Source organism: Pristiophorus japonicus, chromosome 14 (genome assembly GCF_044704955.1).
Source record: "Pristiophorus japonicus isolate sPriJap1 chromosome 14, sPriJap1.hap1, whole genome shotgun sequence".
Lineage (NCBI taxonomy): Eukaryota > Metazoa > Chordata > Chondrichthyes > Pristiophoridae > Pristiophorus > Pristiophorus japonicus.
Genome location: NC_091990.1, coordinates 121,731,955 through 121,742,365, shown reverse-complemented (window position 1 = coordinate 121,742,365; position 10,411 = coordinate 121,731,955). Strand labels below are relative to the sequence as shown.

The window sequence follows — 10,411 nt, the reverse complement described above, 5'->3', positions numbered from 1 at the left end:
GGGAACTTGGAGTGCATGTCCATAGATCCCTGAAGGTAGCAGGCCAGGTAGATAAGGTGATTAAGAAGGCATATGGAATGCTTGCCTTTATTAGCCGAGGCATAGAATATAAGAGCAAGGGGGTTATGCTTGAACTGTATAAAACACTGGTTAGGCCACAGCTGGAGTACTGCTTACAGTTCTGGTCACCGCATTACAGGAAGGACACGATTGCACTGGAGAGGGTACAGAGGAGAGTTACGAGAATGTTGCCGGGAGTGGAGAATCTTAGCTATGAGGACAGATTGGATAGGCTGGGTTTGTTTTCCTTGGAACAGAGGAGGCTGAGGGGAGACCTCACTGAGGTGTATAAACTTATGAGGGGCCTAGATATAATGGATAGAAAGGGCTTATTTCCCTTAGCAGAGAGGTCAATAACCAGGGGGCATAGATTTAAAGTAATTGGTAGAAGGTTTAGAGTGGATTTGAGGGGAAATTTCTTCAAGCAGAGGGTTGTGGGGTTCTGGAACTCACTACCTGAAAGGGTGGTAGAGGCAGAAACCCTCATCACATTTAAAAAGGACTTGGATGTGCACTTGAAGTGCCGTAACCTGCAGGGTTACAGACCTAGAACTGGAAAGTAGGATTAGGCTGGATAGCTTCTTGTTGGCCGGCACGGATCACGATGGGCTGAAATGGCCTTCTTCTGTGCTGTAAACTTCTATGATTCTACGAAGACTCAATAAAACCCCAGCCAGTTGGGTTCGGGGGATCCACGATGAGGCAGGTGGTTGTGAGTCTGGTGGATGAACTGGTAATGTGTAGTGTGATTGTTAAACCTTTCATTATTAAATCAACTAGTTCTTAATAACAATGTGTTGCTATGAATTCTTAAGCAAGAACCCTTGAAGCAAATACATTCGAGTTTTAAACAACAAAATTAATTTCCTTAGCCTAATTGTGCTGCATCAAACATACTTTTAATAATCCTAAAGAGAAACACAAAACACTGTAAATGTTCAAAAGCTGTGGAGACGGAAACAGAGTTAGTGTTTCATCTCTTGTGCATTCCCACTCCCATCGTCCCACCATTGATGGTTGTGCCTTCAGCCGTTTTGACTCTAAGCTCTGGAATTCCCTCCTTAATAATCATAAGTTGGTTGAAAAAGAACAAGGTAAAGTAAAGTAAAGTAGTGTCACAGATAAGTTAAGATGAAAGCTATACCATTAATGCTCTACCTTTTTGATCAATGAACCATGGATTGCAATCTAATAAGTCAAAGCATAAGGTGCCAAAATTCGCTTTGCCATCGGCGGTAGGCGGCAAAAGGTTGGCAAAGGCCTACCGTCATTGGTAAGCGGCGTCCATGCCTGCACAGAAATTCAGTGGCGCCAAGAGCTAACATTGCGCCGGCTAACTCGCGTGATGACATCATCCAGTGTACAACGCCTCCTTGGCGCCTCTATTGCAATATTTATTTTGAACGTCAGCCTTCTTGGCAGGCATTCTTACAGCCTGAAAAAAGTGATGGTTAAACTGCGGAACTCAGGCAGAATCACCCAGAGAGCAAGATAAGTTATTTATTTCTTCATTTTTTTATTAGCTTTAAATGTGGGGAAGTATGTGTTTGGGTCGGGGAAGTCTGTGTGTGGGTCGGGGAAGTTTGAGGTTTTTTTTTCTTTCTTTCCTTCAGTCGGTCTTCTGAGCTCCCGCCCGAAGATGAGTGTGCAATGCCACTTTTTGGCGCTGCTCTCTCATCTTTGGGCATTACAACTGAATTTTGCAGTTTGAGGTTGCACCTAACACCTGGTGCTAAACTGAGCACTCAGGCGATGACACCGCCTCAAAAACAGCGATACTGAATTTTGACTCCTCAGACTTTTGAATGGGAAGCACCTACTGTCACGATTAGATGTATCATGGAGCAGTGTCAGTGGTGCTTCCATAGCTGGCAAGTCATGTATCTACAGAATGTCTCGGTGTGCCTCATTGGGTTGATAAGTGAGAATAGCAGTAATGTTTACTGACATTAGAGAGGCCATGGAGAGAGTTTCAACTGGTGGCTGTCTGATTCTCACCAGAGAAATGGGCAGCAGACAGCCCGGTGGGGACCTTGTGCGCCCATCTGCCCGCCTGATTCAACTTTCAGACTGGTCTTTATAAGGGTGTCTGGCACTCTTGCTCGAAACAGGAGGGAGGCTGCTTAGTTATCGAGGTCCTACACATGTTGTGGACTCCCAAATTGCAAATTTCAAAGAGAAGTAGACAAAGGTTGCATGGCGTATGCCAATCCTGTTTCTCCAGGATTTGGGAAGTCGAACTGGCAGTCATTAAAGAAAGAAAGAAAGGATTTGCATTTCTATAGCGCCTTTCACCGTCTCAGGACGTCTATAAGCGCTTTACAGCCAATGAAATACTTTTTGAAGTGTAGTCACTGTTGTAATGTAGGAAACACAGCAGCCAATTTGTGCACAGCAAGCTCCCACAAACAGCAATGTGATAATGAGCAGATACTCTGTTTTGGTGATGTTGATTGAGGGATATTGACCCAGGACACCTGGGATAACTCCCCTGCTCGTCTTCAAAATAGTGCCATGGGATCTTTTACGTCCATCTAAGAGAGCAGACGGGGCCTCTGTTTAACGTCTCATCTGAAAAACGGCACCTCCAACAGTGCAGCACGCCCTCAGTACTGCACTGGAGGCCTCCGCACAAAGATCCAATTTTTTTTGCTAAGATGTTTGTGCTCCTTCTGGCCTGACAAAGATCTTCCGTCCTGCTGCCAGCCTGTTCTTGCACCCCTCCCCCTCCCGCTCCCCGACTGGCCTTACCCACCGGGCGCAGGCTACAGTCAGCTGATCTTTCGCTGCAGGAAACCGAGGACCTGAGATTGGGCGCCCGCAGCTTGCCGAGACAAAATGTTCATCAGACGCGACCTGAAAGTGGTTCCCCTCCCCTTCTCTCTCTCCCCCTGCCCTCCCGACTGCTGGATCGGGTGGGCGCTGTGAGTGCATCACTGACATCACGCCCGTTCAGCACCCAAACCAAAAGTCTCTTCCCCTCCCCACCATCCCACCCAGCTGTAACATCCCACAATCGCCCAGCAAAGCCAATCAGCATTCCAACATCTAAACAACACCAGTTAAAATCATAGACTCATAGAAATTTACAGCATGGAAGAAGGCCATTTCGGCCCATCGTGTCCGCGCCGGCCGACAGAGCTAACCAGCCTAATCCCACTTTCTAGCTCTTGGTCCATAGCCCTGTAGGTTACGGCACATCCAAGTACTTTTTAAATGTGGTGAGGATTTCTGCCTCTACCACCCTTTCAGACAGTGATTCCAGACCCCCACCACCCTCTGGGTGAAAAAAATCTCCCCTCAAATCTCCTTTAAACCTCCCCACAATTACTTAAAAAAGTTGTTTTTATTAATGAGTCCATTCTAGCCTCAAGATCTAAGAAAAATGTGAAGTAGGTGTCAAAGTAAATGAATTTAACCATTTGCATTGCAGTAAATGAAACAAATGTGCTTTCTGCCTCAGATATAATTTGTAAAATGCTCCACGGAATATCTTTTTAAACAACATTCCTGTCGCTCTGTTCACGGGAGTAAGAGGAGTTCTCTTTTTCATCCCACCAACTTACCTTACTAACCACTTCACGTTTTAATTTACAATTTCTGACAAATGGATTTCTTGAGGTGAGTCAACAGCACAGTTTTACTTGTCCTCATTCACTTCCTTTAATCATTTCAGTTACATACAATCAGGACCCGATGCTTTCTCCACTTTCCCAGCCCTCAATCTTTTAATAACCACCTATGTGCTAATCTTTATTTTCATTATATACGCTGTTGATGCCTTCAGAAAAGTAGTGGCTGGTCCTGTTGTGTTGCCATATATTTCTCCAGGGAGTAGGTAGCAGGAGGAAACCATTCCAAGGCTCCATCATACCCTGATCTCTCTTAACAACAGTGCCTACCAGCTCTATTAGTGCATTTGTTTTATGCCCTATCTGTTGCAAATATGGCAGCTTACAATGAGTAAATCTATCACAGTTACTTGGCAGTGCTCATGCTTTCATTCAAAACTCCACATCACATATTCTTGCCTGCCACTCCAGTGCAGTACTGAAGGAATGCTGCAATGTCAGTGTGCCGTCCTATTGCTGAGGTACAAAGCTGCCTTTTATGTTTATTCGTTTGCGGGATGTGGGCGTCGCTGGCACTTATTGCCCATCCCTAATTACCCTTAAGCAAGGCCAGCATTTATTGCCCATCCCTAATTGCCCTCGAGAAGGTGGTGGTGAGCCGCCTTCTTGAACCGCTGCAGTCCTGTGCGGTGAAGGTACTCCCACAATGTTGTTCGGGAAGGAGTTCCAGGATTCTGACCCACGAAGGAACAGCGATATATTTCCAAGTCAGGATGGCGTGTGACTTGGAGGGAAACTTGGAGGTGATGGTGTTCCCATGCGCCTGCTGCCCTGGTCCTTCTAGATGGTAGAGGTCACAGGTTTGAGGAAGCCTTGGTGAGTTGCTGCAGTGCATCTTGTAGATGGTACACACTGCAGCCACTATGTGCCAGTGCTGGAGGGAGTGGGTAATTAAGGTGGTAGGTGGGCTTGTTTAAGTTGGTGTGATAAAACCTGCAATAAGAAAGACTTGGATTTCTATAGTGCCTTTCTTGACCACCAGATGTCTCAAAGCACTTTGCAGCCAATAAGGTACTTTTGGAGTGTAGTCACTGTTGTAATGTGGGAAACGTGGCAGCCAATTTGCGCACAGCAAGCTCCCACAAACAGCAATGTGATAATGACCAGATAATCTGTTTTTTTGTTAATGTTGATTGAGGGATAAATATTGGCCAGAACACTGGGGAGAAATCCCCTGCTCTTCTTCGAAATAGTGCCATGGGATCTTTTACGTCCACCTGAGAGAGCAGACGGGACCTCGGTTTATTATCTCATTGGAAAGACGGCACCTCCAACAGTGCAGCACTCCCTCAGCACTGCTGAGATTGATGGTCCTTGTATTCCAGTAGAATGAGACCCAGTGGGACAAAAGGCCTGAGATTCCATGCCTAAGAAATTATCACAAGCTTTGTCCTACCCATGGAAACTAAACCCCTCCACAGAATTGGAATCGGGCTCAATCTAAGTCTATGCCATGTTTCTCCTGTTCTTATCCAACCAGTGCTGCTGTTTTGCGGCTTTCAACTGTCTTGTATTCCCTCTCACATTTGAGCTCGTGCAGCACATACAGCAGGTGCGAAAGGATAAGGAATAGGGTAGTTTCACAAACCCGGGGCAGTCTGGGTAAAGCTTCTGCCATTACTGACCCGAAGAAAAAGGTTAATAATTTTATAAATTTTAATGGGCATATGTCTAACGGGCAGTAATTGTTTGGGCAAAGTGCCTCTCCCAAAGTTATTGCAAGGTTATATAATTTTAAAAACACATAGATTAATTAGTATATATATAGCCGATGGTGCTAGAAAGAAGGGCTTGCATTTATATAGCATCTTTCACGACCTCTGGACATCCCAAAGCGCTTTACAGCCAATTAACTACTTTTGAAGTGTAGTCACTGTTGTAATGTAGGAAATTCTGTATTAATGTATTAATTCTGGTTATGGCAGGCTGGCTAGTGGGTTAGTAGTTGTGGGGCGGGGGGGAGGGGGTGGTGGGGGGAGGGTGTTTGGTGGCGGGCTGACTGGTTGGGAGAAGGTTTTGGTGGTGACTGGCTGGTGGGTAGCAGTTGGGGGTGGGGGGTTTAGTGGTGGCGGGTTGGCTGATGGTGTAGCATTTTTTTTTTGGGGGGGGGTTGGAGGTGATTGGCTGGTGGGTTAGCAGTGTTTGGGGGGAGGTTGGGTGGTGTACTGACTGGCTGGTGGGTTAGCAGTGGTGGTGGGGTGTGTGTTTAGTGGTTGCGAGGTGTCTGGTTGGTGGGGTAATGGGGGTGGTGGGTTTGGAGCCAATTAAGTACTTTTAAAGTGTAGTCACTGTTGTAATGGAGGAAATTCTGTATTAATGTATTAATTCTGGTTATGGCAGGCCGGCTGGTGCGTAACAGTGTGTTGGGGGGGGGAGGGGGGTGGTGGGCGGGGCATCGTGGTGGCAAGCTGACAGGTTTGTGAGGTAATGGAAGTGGAGGGGGTTTAGTGGTGGCAAGCTGACTGGTTGGTGGGGTAGCAGTGTGTGTGTGTGTGTGTGTGTGTGTGTGAGGGGGGGAAGGGAGTTTGGTGGTGGGCTGCCTTGCTGGTGGTGTAGCAGTGTGTGGAGTGGGGGGGTGGGGTTGGTGGTGGACGGACTGGTTGGCAGGTTAGCAGTGGTGAGGGTGGGGTGGGTTTAGTGGTGGCGAGCTGTCTGGTTGATGCAGATTTCTGTTTCCTACTCTGCTGCCAGCTATTGTGGTCAGTGCTTCAGTTCCTGCCCTGTGGCTGCTCTCTGCATCCTCTCCTCTTCATTCGAGACCGTATGTTTATGGTACTAGTGCTGCTATCTAAACTTGTGCGGTTTTTAAATACTGAAAATTGCTGCTAAATCACTTTTCTTAAAACATAACTATGCGTAAAATGCTTGGTAATGAGTCATGATCACATTCTACAGAAAATGGCTTTGAGGCTCCAGACTTCTCAGGACGCTGAATATCACCAGTTTCTTATCATTCCCTTTGCTGGACACAGCAATTGTCAGCTGTGGCTCAGTGGGTAGCTCTCTCAACTCTGAGTCACAAGTTTGTGGGTTTGAGTCTCACTCCAGGGACTTGAGCACTACAATCTAGGCCAACACACCAGTGCAGTGCTGAGGGAGTGCTGCACTGTCAGAGGTGCTGTATTTTGGATGAGACATTAAACCGAGGCCTCATCTGCTCTCTCAAGTGGATATAAAAGGTCCCATGGCACTATTTTGAAGAAGAGAAGGGAAGTTATCCCTGGTGTCCTGGCCAATATTTATCTCTCAATCAACATAACAAAAAAATAGATTATCTGATCTTTATCACATTGCTATTTGTGGGAGCTTGCTGTGCACAAATAGGCTGCTGCGTTTCCCACATTATAACAGTAACCACACTTCAGAAGTATATTGGCTGTAAAGTACTTTGATGCGTCCGGTGGTCGTGAAAGGTGCTATATAAATGCAAGTCTTTCTTTCTTTCAAGTTTGCAACTTTCCTCCCTTATTATTACCAACAACAATAACAATAAATCAGGCAAAAAATGTCAGCGTGCCAAAGAAGGAGACATTAGGACAGGTGACTAAAAGTTGGTCAAAGAGGTAGGTTTTGAGCAGCGTCTTAAAGGAGGAGAGAGATGTGGAGAGGTTCAGTGAGGGAATTCCAGCGCTTGGGCCGAGAGGGCTGAGGGCACGGCCACCAATGGTAATGGAAGTGAGGGTTCCATCATGATGATCATTTATGTGCTTTGCTTTTCAAGTGACTCAAGAAACGAAAGCGAAGAGATGCACAGCAAACTAGCGAGTAACTCTCTCTCTCACCATCTGTGCAATGCAGCTGGTCCTCTGGTCTCATATCACCTGTGGGCTTTATTAACTGAACCTTTCACTTATAATTTTACCATATCGTTGTTCTTCCATGAAACGTGTCCTGGTTCAATATTAGTGCAGGTCTTTGATACACAATGATGCACAAACTGTTGGATCGATGATCATCACATCACTGACCAAAGGTTATTGAGGATAGTTTTCATTTGATTGATTGGAAAGTAAGTAGTGCATCGATATTTAATATAGAAGCACATATATATTTATTTATCTTATATTGATCAGATCATAAATTCATTCTTCATAATTGTTGTCTGTGTAAATACAGGTTGAACCTCTCTTATCCGGCACCCTCAGGACCTGGCCTGTCCCGAACAAAGAATTTTGCTGGATGAGGGGAGGTCACGTGTTTGGGTGGACTGCGCCTTTAAGTGCTGTTGCTGGGGTAAGTGTCTTTGTGTGTCAATTGGCTGGACCGACTGTTAGTCAGTCAGTCAGCCAATCAGTCTGCAAGGGGTTGAGAAGAGCCGGCGGGCCCAGAAGTGCCGGCGGGCCTTGAAGAGTTGGCAGGCCCTGGTGGGCCTTGAAGAGTTGTCGGGTCGAGAAGAGCCAGTGGGCCCTGAAGTGTCAGCGGGCTGAGAAGAGCTGGCCCGACCCCCTGGAGGGGGCCCTATGGGGAGGAGCAGCCGGCCCGAGGACTGTGGTTGCAGGAGTTCCAGCAGGGCGACGAGGAGGAGGCAGCCGATTAAGGAGAAAGATTATATTGGTGAGTAGGATTTTGACGGGTCGTGTTCTGTACATGTGCCACCCGTCGGCCGAGAATGGTGCCGGATGAGGGGTGGTACCAGATAAGGGAGTCCCGCATAAGGGAGGTTCAACTTGTATTGGGAAGACCTAAGCCATTGTCTTTGGTCCCCGCTTCAAACTCCATTCCCTAGTTACCATCTCCATCCCTCTCCCTGACAACTGTCTATTGCTGAACCAGACTGTTCATAATCTTGGTGTCATATTTGACCCCGAAATGAGCTGTCGACCAGATATCCACAGTATTACTAAGGCCGCCTATTTCCACCTCCGTAACATTACCCGTCTCCATCCTTGCCTCAGCTCATCCGCTACTGAAGCCTTCATCCATGCCTTTGTTACCTCTAGACAATTATTCCAACGCACTTCTAGCTGGCCTCCCACATTCTACCTTACGTAAACTTGAGGTCATCCAAAACACCCGGTTGCCCATGTCCTAACTCGCACCAAGTCCCGCTTGCCCATCACCCCTGTGCTCGCTGACCTACATTGGCTCCATTGGTTAAGCCATGCTTCAATTTTAAAATTCTCATCCGTGTTTTCAAATCCCTCCATGGTCTCGCCCCTCCCTATCTCTGTAATCTGCTCCAGCCCCACAACCCTCCGAGATATCTACACTCCTCTAATTCTGTCTTTTTGAGCACCCTCAATTTTAATCACTCCACCACTGACGGCCGTGCCGTAAGCTGCCTGGGCCCCAAGCTCTGGAACTCCCTTCCTAAACCTCTCTGCCTCTCTATCCTCCTTTAAGACGCTCCTTAAAACCCACATCTTTGACCAAGCTTCTGCCCTAATATCTCCTTATGTGGCTCGGTGTCAAATTTTGTTAGATAATCGCTCCTGTGAAGTGCCTTGGGACTTTTTACTACAATAAAGGCACGATATAAATACAAGTTGTTCCTGCTGTTGTGAGGAAAGTGAAGTATTAAATTATTTATAGAATTCCTATACAAACCTGTTCATTACACGGAAATAAATGCATTCTGTGCCCAGTAGAACTCGTAGATCTAATATCTCAATACCACATGTGATTAGATCTGATTTATTTTAGTTTGGCTTATAAAACAGTGATGAGATGTCCAAGTTTTCAGATATGCCATCTGCTGGGGATTGGTGGTCTTTATTTTTCTCTGGCTCCAGCAATTTATTTTAATGTGTGATTGGGCCAGGCAGGTTTAACAGGCAAGCAAAGCAGACTTGTCCGCCTTTATTGCCATGAAAGAATTAGTTTGTTTTGTTTGAAATGCAAATGAAGTGCAATGAGTAAAGTCACCCTTGTAATTATGTTTATCCTGTTAGTATACCTCCCAAACACGCAACCTCCACCACCTAGAAGGACAAGGGCAGCAGGCACATGGGAATACCACCACCTCCAAGTTCCCCTCCAAGCCACACGCCATCCTGAATTCGGCCTTTTGGCTAAGATCATGCGTAACTGACCTGACAGGGGAGTAGCCACCATGACCTCCGGGTGGTTCTCCCTGGATCAGGAAGGTATATGCTTGCTTTTTTGGAAACAGGAGGTGGGTGGGGTGGCTTGACCCATCCACCTCCATGGCACGAACCTGGTATTGCAGTACTTCCAGGAACGGTGCAGTGGCTCTTGGCCTTTTGGCTAAGAGCATTGGCGCAGAGTGATCCTTGGCGTGTGCAAGGTGACCTCTGGCGTTTGTGATTTGACAAAGAATTGGAACGATTGGCTACGAATTTCCAAAAAAAAATATATATATATCGCCGTTCTTTCATTGTCGATGGGTCAAATTCCTGGAACTCCCTCCCTTACTGCATGGTGGGAGTACCTTCACCACACGGACTGCAGCAATTCAAGAAGATGGCTCACCACCACCTTCTCAAGGGCAATTAGGGATGGGCAATAAATGCTGGCCTTGCCAGTGATGCCCACATCACGAGAATGATTTTTAAAAAATAATGCCATCTGCTGCTTACAAAACCCTCAAAATACAAAGGATGAATTGAAACTTTGGTATACATTTATCTAAGTACACCGCCATCAATGTATAATTTAGCTAAGGTCAAGAGTTAGAAACAAAATTAATTACTATCTATATTTTTCACCATACTTTATTTAAGGATTTACTGATTCTGCTAGAGCATATTTATAGATAA

The 10,411-nt window shown here is 46.2% G+C and overlaps 1 pseudogene; it reads left to right on the top strand.

Moving 5' to 3' along the window:
• The first annotated feature begins 9,685 nt into the window (after positions 1 to 9,685).
• On the top strand, positions 9,686 to 9,886 carry LOC139280400 (U2 spliceosomal RNA; annotated as a pseudogene).
• The last annotated feature ends 525 nt before the right edge of the window (positions 9,887 to 10,411 follow it).